The sequence below is a fragment of the Plecotus auritus genome, assembly GCF_963455305.1.
Source record: "Plecotus auritus genome assembly, chromosome: 4".
In the NCBI taxonomy this organism is placed as follows: Eukaryota; Metazoa; Chordata; class Mammalia; order Chiroptera; family Vespertilionidae; genus Plecotus; species Plecotus auritus.
Window position 1 is genome coordinate 167,665,220 of NC_137775.1, and position 17,691 is coordinate 167,682,910.

Sequence of the window (17,691 nt, forward strand, 5' to 3'; positions counted from 1 at the left end):
ACCTTTTCCACTGTCACAAAGCTAATAATAGCTGGGATTTCTACTCAAAGCCTATGTGTTCTTTGTACCGTGTCAGTCCAGAGGTTAGTCATTTAGCATTTTTTCCATTTTTACTTACTGACATGTGATACATTGGCCAATAATAGTAAGATTAACCAAATTGTCATGATGCTTCTCAAATTGTGGTTTTTATACTCTTGCCTGGAAGCTTGTTAAAACACTGATTTCAAGACCACAAGCCCAGAAATTCTGAGTCTAGCATGGGGCCCAGGACTATTGTTCATTCTTACTAGATGCCCTTAGGCTATGGTTCTCAAAGTGTGGTCTAAATCTACAATATATCAGTATCATTTGGGAAATGTTGGAAATGCCATCTCCTGAACATACTAAGGATTAACTGCTGTGTAAGTAAAGTATCTTTCAAAGATTTAGATAAGGCATTTTTAAAATAAGTGTAGTCCAATATTACACTATATTAAATGTAAAAGTCTTTAAAGCTGTTTTAAAGGGTCAGTGGATCGTTTATTTTGGCAAAATTCTTTAGCTTCTTCAGAGTGACTAACATCAGGGCCCACACAGTAAAATCTATAATTCTTTGAGTTTAGGAATTTCACATTAGTGCAGGAAGGGTTCATTAAGTAGTACTAATTCATTAAAAACATCCTAAATGAATGTCATCCCAAATGCCCACAATTGTTAATAAAAATGTTTAAATAGAGATAGCAAAATACGATTTTACAATATGCATAATGGTGTGTTTTTTTGCTAATTTTGACACTATCAAAATTTCATTACTTTTAAGAATCAGTTGACTGTCCTATATGACCTTATAAAGCAAAAAATTAAGTATTTGATAAAGTACATAAAACCAGATTTCATGATAATACTGACTTATATTTTAAATTAAGATCTCTGTCATTTGGATAAATGATTTTAATGTGGCCTCTCCATAACAGTATGCTTGTATTTTCAATTGGGAAGTTCATAGATGATGCAAAGCAGATTGTTGTCCCAGAGTTAAATTATTTGTTTTCAGATACCTTAAATTTCAGAGGAGTATTTGTTACTGTAAGAAGATTAGAAAATAAATCACTGACCAGTTTTGAATATTTTTTGAAATACGATAATTGGATTTGGGCATTAAGTTTACTAACTGGTTATTTTCATAATTGTTTTTGAGTGTTAATTTTTCACTTCCTAGCCTATCAAATTGCAGAGTGTCCCCCAAAAATGTATACACACTTTTTTGGAATTAGTAATTATTTAAAGTGTGTATACATTTTTGGGGGACATCCTATATATTACCAGCTTGAAAATTGAAAAATCCCTCACTTGATTGATTCGATAAAATCTGTCCTTTTATTCTCTATTTAAATTTTCAGTTTAGAGTATTATGTCTTTGACAGTTTCTGCTTCTTTGTATTGATTGCCCTTTCTTTTCTTTAAAACTATTTTTCATTTTCTAACTACTCTTCCCCTGCCCAACTACTCTACTCTTAATACTGCCTTCACAAGGTTAATTGGCTGTTATTAGTGATTAGAATTTGTATTGCTTATTGATAATTTCATACCTATTAACTTTAAGTTTCCCTATGAATTTAGAAGTAAAAATCTGTCTAAGAATAATGTCTGCTGGCTCTCAGAATATTGCCCTACTTAAAAGTCTACAATTTTAAACTAATTCTAGATACATAATTATTAAATGAAGTAAAGTTATTTGTATTCCACCTCCCCCCTTTCTCAAAACAAAACAAAAAACTCATTTGTCTGATTTCTCTACTTTATAGTAGGCCTGACAGAAACATACTTAATAAATCTGGGGGATAACCTGTGGTTTAATTTATGCTAAATGTAACTTTTCTTTAAAATCACTTAGGTTTATATAAGTACTTACGTTGAAATAGAAATTTTAATACAGATTGAGTAAGAAATTTTACCAATTCTCTATAGAGAAACCAACCTAAAACTAGTGTCCTATTTCAACTTTTTTACCTCTCTAGTTTTCAGTTTATATCAGTTCAGTTTAAATAACTTTGCAGGGCCCTGCAAATTAATAATTCATGTAAGTATATTATTAGAGGGAAACTAATCTTACTGCTAAGCAGTGTGCTATATGACACAGTGAATGTTTGTGTTTTGGAATTTTTAAACTATGTAAGGTAATAGTGTCATGAATGGTTTAACACTGTCTGGTGACTTGCTTATTTTAAGTGATCACCGATAAGTCAGAGAAATGTATTTTTAAATATGTTTTTTAAAGTGCCTTTTTGAACATTTTTAAATAATGGATTTAAACAATTGAGTAAAATAAATTGCCATGTTTAAAGCTGTTTTATCTGATTATTTTTAACTTATGTAAAAGTTGCGGTAGAAACTCATCTTCTGGGTAATTTGGTAGTTATTTTATAGAAAATATTAATTTAAATTGTGATAGAGACACATCGATTGGTTGCCTCCTGCACGAGCCCTGATCTTGGCCAGGGATCAAACCCAGGACCCTGCAGTGTGAAGGCCAACCCTCTGACCACTGATCAGGGCTGAATGAGACATTTTATACTGTATATGGCAAAAGGTATATGAAGTTCTTTGCTCCTACTATGTAAAAACATGTTTGCACCTTTGCTTATTCTGCGTAGGTGAAGGCTCCCTGAAATGTGATCTATAGTCCAAAAACTTTGTGTTTTTAGGCACATTTCATCCAGAGCTCAGGTCTATTGATTTAAATCAGTCTGGGACTTTTAAAATAGAATAAAAATTGACGTACCTCTTCCTAAGCAAATGATTACAATTGTTCATAAGGCCCTTGAGTCTAGCCTATCTGCTTCCATTTTCAGTAACCTGCTACCCTATATGTTCCTTATTAGTGCATATGTGCATATGGTTACATATGTATATACACACATATGTGTACACGCTGTCATTTGGATTAAACAGCTTTAGAAAAGCTAAGGAGTTTCCAAATTAGTTATATTTAGTTGTATCACTAATTGATAAGTCATTAGAGAAGGGGTTTATTTATCTAAACATGCAGATTTACCACCTATTTCAAGTTTTCCTAAGGTATAGTCCAGTGATACAAGATTATTACTGAATTTATCTTCTTGCTAAACATATTTTCTATCTCAAACATATTTTACATCAGATTTAATAACGCTGACAATATAGATTGTCAAAATAGAAATTGCTTTAGTATTTAAGACTGAATGAACATTTAACAACTACAGTTAAGTTCAGCAACATTGACATTCTCCAAATAAATCTGTCACTGTTTGTAACACACGGAAGTAAACTTCATTTTGCTGTGAGTTTGACTTGTTACTAATAACTGAATTTAGTATTGCTGCCTAGAATTTTACTGTAATTTGTGAAAAATTGACATAAGTGGAACCATTTTAAAATAGAGCTAGGGCAGCCATTCCAGAGGAACTGCTTTGTATGTCTTACTACTCAACATTTGAGCTGGGAAAAAATAACCTTTGGACTGGGCCAAACCAGCATTGTATTTCAAACAACTGTTTGCAAAGTTAACAGGAAAGCAGACATCCTGATTATCCACTAAAAATTAAAGACATATTTTAGAATTAGCACCACCATGTATATCTATAGAATAACTTAGCTTATTTGCACCTATAGAAATTCCTTCCTTCTACTCGTGTAGTTATTTCCCTTTCCTTTCTCATAAAAACAAAACAAAAAACACCCTTGCCTTCACTCCTAATCAGAACACTACTTGTTTGGGTTTCTGCCTGTATCAGTGCTTCTTCCCAAACAGGTATTCTTTTTTATCTCAACTTAACACTTGTTGCCTCTCTCTTTGACCTTTTATTTTTAATGAACAAATTCTTAAAATTATCTTTGTGTTGAATCATTTCTTCTGCCAAAAGAACCACCAATTGTTTGTGCTGGTGTTACTCGTATTCTGTTATTGATGCTTGTTTTTACAGGACTGAACATTTGTTCAGGATATTTATACTCTCTTATATATTGCCTCTGCATAGTGCAGTTGAATACAGCTGCTTACTTTGCAATAATGAAATACTCATTGTCTCTTTTTAGGCAATTCCTTAGGATGTAAGCTACTTGGGTTCTTTATTGAATGTCTAATGGAAGATTAACAGTATTTCCTGGTTTATAGAACTGTTTGATGATTTGCCATCATAGAACTAAGTTGAGTTCAATATCTTAGTCTTAACAACTAATCAAGTTCTGACTTTTGTTAGCTTCAAATCTTTCTTCATAGAACTTACTCTAAACTGCATTGTCTTTCCTCCTTCTATACCTGTAACACTACAAACATACTCCTGGTAGCGTTTAAGTTAAATTCACTTTCCATTAATTTTGCTATTGTTAGATTGTAGAGGAATGGTGATAAAATCCAGAAAGTAGTATAAAAGAGAAGCAGTGATTCAACTTTTTCTTTAGTTCTATACAAGGCTGTCTTTCTGTATTTGTACTGTTCAGTGGTGTCTGTGTGTCACAAATAGATAGGAGTAGAAAGCTATGGTTATTTTAATCGTTGGATTTATCTTTAATTAAAACAATTGCTTTTTCATACTAACTAGGTTTATATAATAAGTAATTGTATTTGATGAGGTGACAGTAACTATGTGCTTAGAATAATTTGGCATAGATTGATTAATTGTTTATAAAAATAAGTTTTACAAACCTATTTGCCTGGTTGAATTTCCCCTCACTTTTTGCTTTGAGTTTCTGGCTCTTTCTGAATTCCCTATTCTTGTATTCTTTCATCCCATGTATTTTCTTTTTTCCTTTCTTTCCTTCTCATTGGCAGTAATTCTTATTTAAGATTTTTTGTTGCCCCACTTTCCATCAGATGTTTTGAAGACTTTAAAGAATTACATATCTTTTGAGAGTTTTAATCCCCTCTCACTAGCTGAACAAACTTTCTTGGAATTAACTGAAAGGAGAAGGAAGAGACAGGACTTCAAGAATGCATGCCAGCATAATCCTAGAATTTCCTCTTCCCTTTGGAAATGTTTCTTTCTAGAACCTACCCAACGAAAATATGGGTACATTTTTAAATACTTGAAAACCAGTAGGAATCTGCCATGACCCTAAATTGATGTCATCTTGTTTGGCAAAAGTGGTGAGTGAGGTTTTGAATGGCACTCCTTGTGGCTGAGGATAGCTCCTAGGAACAGAATCACAGATATTTCTCTACTTTGTGAAAAGTGGGGCAGAGGATTCTCCTGTGCATTGCTGTTGCCTCCTGGTACATAATTGTGCACTGGGCACTGCCATCTTCTGCTGTGACGTGTGTGTGGCTTTGGAGGAGGGACTTGTCTTCTCTTATTACCACAGCACAACAGAGACCAGACATCATGAGTGTTCCAGAATAACAGAAGGAAAGTTCCATAGAATAATTAATGAGAGCTGCCCAGACCCAGTGGGATTCTCTTGCCTCTCACCAAGCTGTTTTTTTCTTTAGCACCTGTTTCCAAGGCACCAGAAGTAGCTGACCTACCCCCACTAGAAGCATTCTGATTACCACCACATGTTTAGAGTCTGAGCTAAATTGACATCTACCCTAAGAAAAATGAAGATTTCCCTTCACCCAGTCTGAAGCTGTTACTCCTCACTTCCTGCTGGAAAACTGACCCTTCCCCTGGGAAACTGACAGTGAAAATATTTATTCTCTTCAGAGAAGTGTGGTCTGGATTTGTGACCCCAATAAGAAAATCGCCCAAAAGTCTGACAATATGTTTCAGGAAGTCTGAATTGTTTGTGCTTAAGTAAATCACACACGGAGCAGCAACAGCCAAACACAGGTGAGGCTGCACCAGACTCACTGCTGTGTCTATTCCATCTCATTGCATTAGGGTTTCAGACATAGCAGAGGCTCCAGTTTCAGCCATGGTCACCTCGCTATAACACTAATCAGCTTTGAAACTTAACAGAAGGATACTTTATGATTTCATTTTTTATTATGTTCTTTTTTTAAAATTAGCTACTTTCAAATAAGGTCCACCCTCTTTAAAATAAAATTTTGAAAGTGGGAGCAGAAAAAGGAGTTGGGAAATAAATGAATGATCTCTATTTTCTTAGTGATCCTAAATTAGACATGTGACCAGCTATTTCTGAGATCCTTAAGTATTCATGATAGTTTGTATTTTTCCATCTGAAAGTCTCCTGATCTTGACCAGGTTAGACCTTCATTTCATGTTTTATTGTCCTTAGACCCTCTTAGACTACTAAATCCTCAAATTTACCAAATGGAAAACTGGTATTCAGAAGTCTAGTGACTCGGTGAGGATAAGTGAAGCAGAACTGAGTGGTGAAATTTAACCTGAATCTGAAGTTTCAAAACATGGCCATATCCAGTGTTTATTATACACTGTTGACTTAGAGGGTGGACAGGGATGAAAACCAGCTGTGTGCTCAAATTTTAAGATCACAAATGACCTCATTTAGGGCAATTGATGACCTCATAATGTAAATTAATGCCTTAAAATTTTTGCTACATATTAAGCAATAGAAATTTATTTGGCCTCTTACTAATTCAGTAGTCTTTACCAATCCTAAATTTACAGAATATTTTCTAAATTTGCTCTTTGATAACTAGGTCACTGCATAGAATTATTTGAAACTTACTTGTCAGGATGTCTTAAAGAATTTTCTTTTTTCCTCTTTACATCTAATTATACATAATTAGATGAGTAATTACTCAAACTTTCTGTTGTTACTGAAACTGAAATAAGTAGAGCAAGAGAAATGGATGCTGTGAAGATGTGAAGCAGTGACTTTACCCAAAAGCACAGTTAATAGTATCAGTGGGGTTAATTATTCTTTTAAATTACATTAAAGAATGTAGATTGGTTTCCTTTGAACTGGTACCATTATTCTCCAGACTCCACCTTATGTGACAGGATGGTAGTGGTTTCCTCTCTAAAGTATTGTACTTCTCACACCTAAGATTTAAAAATTAATCTCACCCTCTGGCATATCATGTTAAAATTTGGAGTTGTCACGGTTATTTCCTCTTTCACCTCCCCTACAGTTATTCCTCCCAAGATTCAACCCAAGCTATTCTGTATACACAAGGTCAGCAAATATTTAATTTATTTTGTTAGCTTTTATATAAGGCAAAATCACACCTAGGAGGCTGGGGTGTGGTAACATAGACATCAGATCTCCTAATACCCTGATTCTAAACCAGTCAGTCTACACCCTCTTTCATATGAGAAAGAATGGCAGAAAGTCTGACAAGTAACAACCTGGCTTCTAGAGCCAAGGACAATGTAGTTTAATTAAATCTTAACTGTTCCTGACATTTCAGAACTGTCTTTTAGGAACAGTAGCCCTCTCCCATGAACAAAGCAGGGAACAAAACTCATTCCTCAGGGGCCTCGCTCTTTATTTAGTTCAGTGGTTTGGATGGAGAAGGGAGATATAGAGACAACACAAATACAGGGACCCCATTTTCCACCTCATGTACTGCACACAGGAAAAGGTCAGTTCACCACTTTTTTTCTGCTTTAGTATTCTAGTGTTGAGTCAAGGTGACTAAACAGTAACTTCAGTATCATATTGTGATCTTCACAATTTCCATCCCATCGGATAATATTTATCTATACCTTTGAGCTCTCTGCTAAACATGTGAGATGGGAGAAATATTACTATTAGAGAAGTGGAAACAGGTGAGACCATCACCAGCAGTAAGGATTTAGGTGCAGTCTTCCATTTGTTTAATACTCTGAGAGAATAAACATGATATCTTTTAGTAACAAGAAGTGTTTCACACTTCTATCAATCATTGTGAAGGGAGGGCTGGCCAGATGGAGGGTGGGGATGAGCAGCTAGGAAAAGCACAGGCAGAAGAAACTGCCTTGAGATGAGAAGCAACTTCCAAGTGTCCTGCAGTTCAGGCCTATGGTTTGTTTCTTCAGTCTTCTCATTAACCCTTCCCTTACTTTCCTTCTACACTTTAAAAAAAATCTTTATTGTTGGAAGTATTACAGATGTCCCCTTTTTTCCCCCTCCTTCTACTCTTAAAGTCCAATTCTTGTATTCATGTGAAGGACTATTTTTTGTCCCCAGGTGCTTTGCTGGTCCTGGGGTTGCAGAGAGGAACTCAGTGTCTAGAGAAGGCTACTACAACTTAACTGGAACAGAGCCAATGGTAGTCTTCAAATATGTCATAATAAAATGAGCAGCGAAGGCAAGGACTTAAAAGTCAAAAGCGAGTCAAACTCTACAGATGCCTATTTGCCTGAGATAAAGCCCTGCCAGGTGAACTCTTCAGGACAAATGAGGTTGCTTTTTAAAGGCTAAGGTTTTTATGAGATTAGAGTTGAGGGAGGTCAACCAGTAACTTCTGTAATGAAAAGTTTTGTTGGTAGTGTGTGTCTACTAGTAAGCCATTGATTGAGTTCTTGGTTTCATTTGTCAAATATTTCAATTCTAGAATTTCCATTTCGTATTGTTTTTAAATTCACAGGACACTTCCAATGTTCTCAATCTAATTTTTTTATGTCTTTAAACATATTAAGCACAGACATTATAAAATCCATGTCTGCTGCCTGGCCAGCATGGCTCAGTGGTTGAGCATTGACCTATGAACCAGGTCACAGTTCACTTCCCAGTCAGGGCACATGCCCAGGTTGCAGGCTCAATCCCCAGTGTGGGGCATGCAGGAGGCAGCCGATCAATGATTCTCTCTCATTTATATTTCTGTCTCTCCCTCTCCCTTCCTCTCTGAAATCAATAAAAACATATTTTTAAAAATAAATAAAATCCATGTGTACTATTCCCATTATCTGGACCCTTCCCTATGGATCTATTTCTATTGCCTATTATTTTTTTTGGTATTCAGTTATATTTTCTTGTCTTGTTATTTCTGAGTATCACATTTCTCAGTATTCTTTAGGACAAATGAATTTGTCTCTCCTAATGAAAACCATAAAGTTTATGCTACCCAAAATCTTCAGTGGCAGTGAAGATCTCAACCCAAGAACCCCACTCTCCTTCTGCTGACTGACCTAGTGAAGTGAAGACGTTACACAGGGAGCTCAGCAAAGGGTTGACCTCAGAGAACCAAATGAGAGAGGAGCCCACTCTGATTCCTATGATGTGTATAATACTTACATTGTATTATTAGTGTTCAATCTATTAACGTCCTGTTCATCAAGGATGAGCAGACCCATCTGGTCTTCGGAGGGAGGATAAGCTTGAATTTAATGCCTTTGCAGTCACTTCAATGGGGGCTCCATAAACTCAAATTTAGAGAACAAGGATTGAGGCAGTATCTTGCATTCCTTCAGCGTTTTTGAGTCTTAGAAGCCAGCTACGTACTGTGTATTAGCTTGACCTAAATTCATTAAAAGCTACATTTGAGAGAAACTTTCTGGTCTTCATCTAGATAGTAAAGGCTAAGGGTTGGACCTTGTGCACTTCTGAATAGGTACTACTTTATAGTCTCTCAAGGAGTTTCTAAAGTTGAACATATTCTGCAAGTTCTCAAGTTGAAAGTCAAGTCTTAAAATATAGCATAGACTCCAGGCCTGGGCTTTTGTTGCTGGAGTTAGAACCTTAATGTTGTACAACCAAGAATTCCTTGAAACAGTGAATGGACTGGGTCATGCTCACACCAACAAATTAATAGTATTGTTGCAAATTGCATTCAGAGACTAAGCACAGACATCGTGAATATTATTAATTTGATTTTGTCTTTTAAAGCCACATGCCTGTCTCTTAAAGTTCGATAGCAGAGTAGATTGGAATTATTCCTATTCACCAGCTCACCCATCCACCACATTAGTATTGATCTTAGAATGGGGAAATAAATGGTGAGGATAAAATAAAATTATATTAGAATTTTATGAGCATTATATTAAATGACTTCCAAGAGACAATCTTACATGAAAAGATGTAAGAATAAAAACAGAATTGAGGAAAGTTTGAATTACATATTTAGTTGAAAATTAGATGACATTTTAGATTTACAAGAACAAGAATTATATCTCATTCATCTTTAAGTCTCCCAGAGAGTTGGTCATCCATAAATATTTGTTCAAGTAAAAGGATCTCAGACGACTTCATTATTTAAACCTTGATTGTAACATACCTGTGTGCTTTGATCACAATCTATGGGGTTTGGGCTAGATTTATCTTTGAAGACTCCTTTGGCCCTAAAGCTAGTCATCATATTATGCCAGTTTTTCTTACATTTTTGTGTGCTCAGGAATCACCTGGTGTGCTAGTTATTGTGCAGAATCCTAGACTAAGTAGGTCTGGAGTGGGGCCAGGAATCTGAATTTTTAAAATCATTTCAGATGATTCTAACAGGTAATATGGAACCTCACTTCAGAAGCATTGCATTATGCTGTATACTCTTGCTTCAAGTGTTTGCTTAAAATGTAGCAATGTATATAGTACTTATCACTCTAAAGAAGGTAATTTTTTAACCCAAGATGATTTCCTCTAAAAATGTGTATTTTACATTTTTAAAAACCTTTTGAAGCCAAACTTTTACCCAAGATGAATATCACAGGATGCCAGGCTCTTTCACACACATCTCGCCCACATCTGGCCTTCTTGATTTCCCACCACATTTCAGAGTACCTTGTGCCCTAACTGTTTAGATTGGCTTAAGAAATGTTCTTTTCAAATTATCCCAATTTCCACAAAAACAAGGATATCAAAAGACCTAGAAAATGTCTACAGAACTGTCTACTTTGAGGCATGAAATAGGTATTTACATATATGAATTCATATGTTTTAATATCCAAACTGATTCCACCTTACCATATTCTTAGACACTATGTATTGTTCTCTGTGGAAGTTTGCAGATACTAGCTTAGCATCAGCATGTCAGTTCCAGACAAATTAACACTTTAACAGGTCTGGTCTGGTGGTCAGTGAGTCCGGCCTCTTGCTCCATAGAAGGACCAGCCACATCCTAAGGAGCGGCACTTCCATCAGGCTGCCTTTTTAGGCCCTGTGCTGACCACTCTACAAAAGAACTAAAATGAGTTGGGGGGGGGGAGGGATAATTTCCTTGAGTTATTTTTCTGTCTTTGATTTTTTTCAAATGGTGGAGCATTTTTTTTTTTTTTTTTTTTAATGCTCACCTGAGGATATTTTTTCCATTGATCCTTAAAGAGAGAGTGGAAGGGAGGAAGGAAGACAGAGAAACATCGATGTGAGAGAGATACATTGACTGGTTGCCTCCCAAACTTGCCTCTGACCGGTGCCAGGATCGAACCTACAACCTAGGTACATGCCCTTGACCAGGAGTTGAAACCTTGACCTTTGGTTCCGGGTCCAGCAATCTAATCACTAAGCCAAAAAGCATCCTTAAATGTTAACTTGAACTTTGAAAGGCTTTATTTTTTTGTAAATGCTTTATCTAGGATAGCTAACTGTGGTTGACAGTCTTGTCTCAACTGTGCCCAAATCATGATAAGTCTAGTGCAGGGGTCCTCAAACTACGGCCCGCCGAGGACATTTATCCGACCCGCCAGGTGCCGCTGCCTGTCCTGCTTAGCAGCCAACTCGTTCCAAGCTCGCAGTGCGCATAGGAATTTGTTCATAGTTGTTTTTTTTAAACTATAGTCCGGCCCTCCAACGGTCTGAGGGACAGTGAACTGGCCCCCTGTTTAAAAAGTTTGAGGACCCCTGGTCTAGTGCATCATTGAAGGAAATGAATTTGATCGCTTAATGCCTCTCTGAATGTTTCTGATGTAGATCCATTTGTTGCCTTTTGTAACTCCTTTTGGATGAGGAAATTGAGACTTTTAAAAAGAAAAATTGAACATCATGATGGGAAGTTTAAAAACCAATGAATTTATTTTCCAGTCCTATTTTAGACTGCCAGATGATTTTCCCATTCTTATTTTCACAAATTAAACACAAGAACACACATGTGTGCCTGTACATATGTGCACGCACACACCACTTTGGAGGCCACTGGTGAACAATCTGTCCTCAGGGCTGATGGGATTTGTTAGAATCTGTTGCCAGCTAGAGATGAACATGCAGGAAGATGTTTGGGATTCACACCTATAGGGAAGTAGGAGAAACAGGTTTGTGCATAAGGTGTTGAACCTGTAAAGCTGTTTTAACAAAGACTTAAGCCAGTCCCTCAGGGGAAACTCTGGAACTGGAATGACCTTTCTTTCAGTCTTGTCCTACTTAGGGCAAGGCTGCCTGGTGGTTATTCAGCCATATCTACCCATCCCTGGGTGAGGACCGCCCAGGGAGTGGGCATGATCTTGGGCAAGGCAGCTCTCTTTAGCTGAGGGTAATCCCCTGAGACAAACTCAGCCAAGAGCCAACAGCTGCCAACACTCCCAGCAGCTGGGGAATGGGTGTTTCAAACTTCAAGAGGAGACTGGACCACAGTGTCCAGTATAGAATCACTGTAGATGAGTGGCCATGAAAATCCATGACTTCTGTCTTTAGACCTTTATTGTTTTGTTATGATTTTTCAAGATTAGCCAGTCTTTCCCACTTTCAATACAAAGATTGAAAATCAGACTAAAAACATACTTGTCTGAAAACTTCTAAAAAAAACACTGGATAGGTATGCTTTGCTCCAAAAGAGTAATTTTCTGAACCAATTTGGTGTGTGTGTGTGTGTGTGTGTGTGTGTGTGTGTGTGTGTGTGTGAGAGAGAGAGAGAGAGAGAGAGAGAGAGAGAGAGAGAGAGAGAGATTTTCTTTAACCATTTATTTGCCAATGGACACTTAGGTTGTTTTTATGTCTTGGCTATTGTGAATAATGCTGCAATGAACACAGGTGAGCAGATATCTCTTCCAGATAGTGATTTCAATTCCTTCCGATAGATACCCAGGTGTGAGATTGCTAGATCATATGGCAATTCAGTTTTTAATTTTTTGAGGAACTTCCATACTGTTTTCCATAATGGCTGTACTATTTATATTCCCACCAACAGTGTATAATAGTTTCCTTTTCTCCACATCCTCGCCAACATTTGTTAGCTCTTTTTGAGAATAGCCTTCCTAACAGGTGTGAGGTGGATCTCGTGGTTTTGATTTGCATTCACGTGATGATTAGTGATGTTGTACCTTTTCATGTACCTGTTGCCCGTTCATATGTCTTCTTTAGAAATATGTCTATTCAGGTCCTTTGCTCATTTTTAATTAAATTATTTTATATTGAGTTGTAAATCCAATTTTATAGAGAAAATAGAATGGTGATAGTCAGGATCTGGGGGGAAGGGAAAGTGGGGTGATGTAGATCAAAGGGTGTTTTGTATCTTATTCACTATCCCTTAGAGTTGGCTCTAATATTTCCCACTTGGAAATGATTCCATGCATAGAAAACTGTATGTGAATTCCCTTTTGTTCTCTGTCCTATCCATCACCTAAGGCGCAAGGCTTTGAATATAGTAGAAAGTGTTCATCCAATGTCAAATGCAAGGTCCCAAAAGACCCAGAAGACAGACAGCTTCTTGGGAACTGCTATCTGTGAGGCACGTGGAAAATATCATTAGCTCATTCTTCCAGAGGGGGCCCAAAACACAGAAAAGCAGAGTCCTGTTCTAAAGGTCACAGAGCTAAGCCATTGCAGAGCCCGCTCTCTGTGTTTATGAGCTCTTTCGGTTCATGCCTCACAATGCCCAACTCCACCTTCTTTAAAGCCAACACCAAACATACCTTCCCTATAAAGGTCACATGGAACAGGAAGGTAACTATTTACCCTCAGCAAATAACATGCTGCCATTTCAAAGAAAAAAAATGTACATAGTAAGTTTCTCAAGTGTAATTGGCACTTAATGTCCTTGAGAAAGAGATGCATATCTCTGGTATTGTACATTATATGCAGCAGAATGTCTAGGGTATGGAAATTTAGTCTGCATTCACCATGTGAATGCATCAAAGCACAAGTTTTTAGACCCTTTCCTTTCACCTCACCCTCTTCGTATCCCCATTCAGTGATTTGCAGCAAGAATCAGTTTCTCTCTAAATGTACAAAGAAATGTCTGGCCATTTCCTGTCCAGTCCTGGGCACATCAGGGATTCTGGTCCACAATAGCTAGCTACCAAGAGAAAGACTTGCAGAAATTTCCTTTAAATGAGAAAACATTTATGGAAAGCAAAAGTTAATAATATACTCTATGTATGCTTCAATGCCTAGTTCTAGATGCCTGGAACATCCCAGCTATTTATTTATTTAGTAATTATTCTACAAGTAGCTTTAATTATCCCTATCTACTAATGAGGCCAAGCTCAAGTAATTTCCTTGGGTGTGAATACCAGCTCTGCCTTTTACCAGCTAGGGAATCTTAAGTTTATGAAATTTTGAACTTCACTTTTCTCATCTATAAAATAGAGAAAATCAACGTCATGAGCATGTATGTAAGTTCTTTAGCATAGTCTCTTGGACATTTAAGTACATAGTAATTCTTTTACTAGTATAAAGTAGTATACTTGAACCAGGTCATCAGATCAGATCTGTGCTGGAAAACAGCAATTTAGGACCTCTGTTCTAGTTTCTTATATTCTTCTCAAGATTTAACTCAAAGCTAAGGCATCTCTACCTTCACCCTACATAACCTGAGTTTTATTTCCTAGGAGGGAAGATGGGGCCTAAGAATCTCATTTGCCAATATAAGTGATTATAAGTCATTAATATTTTGCTCAGTCTCCATGAATCATGAGAAGTTACAAAGACATCTACTTATATTACCAAAAAAAGAAAGGAAGGAAGGGAAGGAGGAAGAGAGACAGGAAGAGAAAGAAAGAAGGAAGGAAGGAAGGAAAAGAAAGAGAAAGAGAAGAAAAGAAAAGGACAAGAAAAAGAGAAAAGAAGACGAAGGCCCTCCATTTCCATTTCTTATGTGTGGTTCCCTGATTCTATGATTGTATGAGCCTCACATCCCCGCATGCTCTCCGTAGTCTCATGTAATATCAGTTAAAAGAGTTTCTAGCTTTCTGTGGTTCACTACATTTTTTTTTCTCTCAATAAACTCTTTTAACATGTGGCCGCCTAGGTAGAGGAGAAAACTTGTCTACGTAGGGTCTAGATGTTTTCAAAGCCAGATTAAGAAGGAGGTCTACTGGGCATCTATCTGACAGAGTCACCTATAAGGGGCACCAAAACATTTCTGAAGACATAAGATTAAGAAAACTGTTGACCAGAACTCAGCTCAGGGAGAGTACTCTATGTACAAGGAACACTTTGCAGAAGATGAGAGCCAAGGCCTCCAGGAGCATTCTGAAGTAACATCAAATGTTTGGTGAAATACTGAGTATTGGTTCAATCAACTGAATGCTTACTGTTTTGCTCTTGGGACATGAAGGATTGAGACTTGAGCTGGGTACTGTTACCAGCATCCCACTCTTTCTCAAACAGTCACATCCTCAGGTCCAAAACTGTCCAACTGGGGTGCGTGAGCTTACTCTTGGGAGCAAAGTTGTTTGGACTTCTCCCAGACAGCCCCAGCTGCTGTAGGTGACAGAGGGGTTCTTATATGCTGAATTTACACTTCTATTTCTGTATTTATCTGGGTGAGTCTGGCTGCCCACTTCAGTGTCTCAGCCACCCATCTCTTCCTCCCTACAGCATGTGCTCACAGCAGATTCATTACTCGATGTGTATACTCTCTTTTCACAGTTTCATCAGTAAATCAGCAAAGTATTACAACGTGTTTACAAATGCTGCAAAAGCAGCCTTGGCTGGGTAGTTCAGTTGGTTAGAGAGTCGTTCTGATATGCCAAAGTTGTGGGTTTGACCCCCGGTAAGGCACATATGAGAATCAACCAATGGATTCATAAATAAATGGAACAATAAATCAATCTCTCTCTCCCTTTCTCCTTCCTTCCCCCCTAAAAATCAATAATTTTTTAAGTTAAAAAAATTAGGCTACAAAGGCAAATATTTTCCAATCTCCACAGTGCCTTGCTCCTGCCAGAGTCTGAGACTCTCCACTTAGACCTTCATGATTTTGACTAAGACTCTGCCTCTTTGACACAATAATGTCTTTGAGTCACCTGAGCTCTTGCCCTTTAAAAAATAACCAAAGACGTACCTGAGTGCTGCCTCCCTTGTCAGCAAGCTCACAATAATATAGGTGTATAATTTTATAGATTAAAAAATATCCGAGTCATGTCTGATATTTAATGAGAGACATAGAAGAGGATAAACATGAAATGATTTCTGGGTATGTTTTAGCTAACAAAAGGATTTTGAATCAGGAGCAGCTTTTGTTAGGGGTACTCAGAAAAAAAGGGGTGGAAGGAACAAAGTATTTGGCATAGACAAAAGAAGGCAGAGAGAGTTGGCAGGAAAGGAAGAGAAATTTTTGAAGCAGAATACTGGAAATCTAAGAAGAATATTGAAAGGGCCTAAGAACCGAAGCCTGAGGGAGTATATGACTAGAGAAACGGAAGAGCTGAGACAATGGGAAGTAGGCAATGGAAGTCAACCATCCCATAGTTACACATGCAGAATGATATTTGTAGCAAATATAGGTAGCTATCTGCTGGATTCCATTATCTCCTTCTGACTAACAAAATGCTTATTTGTTTAGGGCAGAAATATCATCAGTTAAAAATTACATTCCTTTCAGCTGCGGATGTGATGGGACACCAATGAGATGTAGGCGAATATCCTACAGGCTTTCCTTCCCCAATAAATGGCCTCCTGGAGAAATGCATGTTGCTCTTCCCCCTTGCTCTTTCTCATCTTGCAACCATGAAGAAGAAAATCTCATGAGTAAGGATAGAAGGAGCTGAGAGGTGGAAGGTCTAATGTTCATGATGAAAGCTTTGAGCAACTGCCTTTTTTGTTTTGTTTCATTTGTGAGTTTTTTTGGGAAACATTTCTAACAGATAGAGTGTAGTTATATTAATAAGAAACCCACCCACATGAAAAAAAAAGATACTCCTTTTGAAGATATGTATAACAAAATAAAACTAATTAGACACCTCTAATGCTGAAATGGTGAGAGAGGAATAGCCAGTTAAAATTCCAGTGAACAAAGAATGATAAAAGGAAATTAATTTGTACATTGCTCATATTATTCATATATAACAAGGAAAATAATTTGAACATTATTTCTATTTCAAGTTCTACCTTTGTTGGTATATTTTAGTAACCCTAAGAATATAGGTGTTTCCTTAGTGTATGTGCAACCTGAGTCTGCCAAGGTTTCCTGTTTTTTTGTATAAGGTTTTAAGCTCTTCCACCATAAATAGTGCTTCCTTGCATAGTTTTGAGGAACCTAAGTCTGCATGGGAAAGAATTGCTGTTTTAATCCTTTAGGACTTTGAGCCCAGGGATATAAGCATCCCAGCAATCATAGTCTTATAGGCACTGGTTCCATTCCTGCAGCTGTTGGAGTTTGGGTGTGACCTCGCAGAAATGAAGTTATTAGCTGGATAAGAACCAAACACCTCCAATGTTGCTATTCACCCTGAGGGTTCCTTGAACTCTTTGTTGTCCAGACAAATGCTAATGATATACATACACCCAAGATGAGTTGTGGAGAATTAATTACAGACTCCTGAGAATCTAAGAATGGGATGGCAGCCCAGTAGTTCTGACCCCTGAATCATACTGTTTCATAGAGTCAACCTATCTTAGGTAAACCTAGTATTCACTTTTGATAATGCAACAAGTATGAATGTAGGACACATTTCCAGGTGACTTCCTTTAGGAAGTTTGAATATATATCTGTTAACACTAATATGTAGTAAAAAGAAT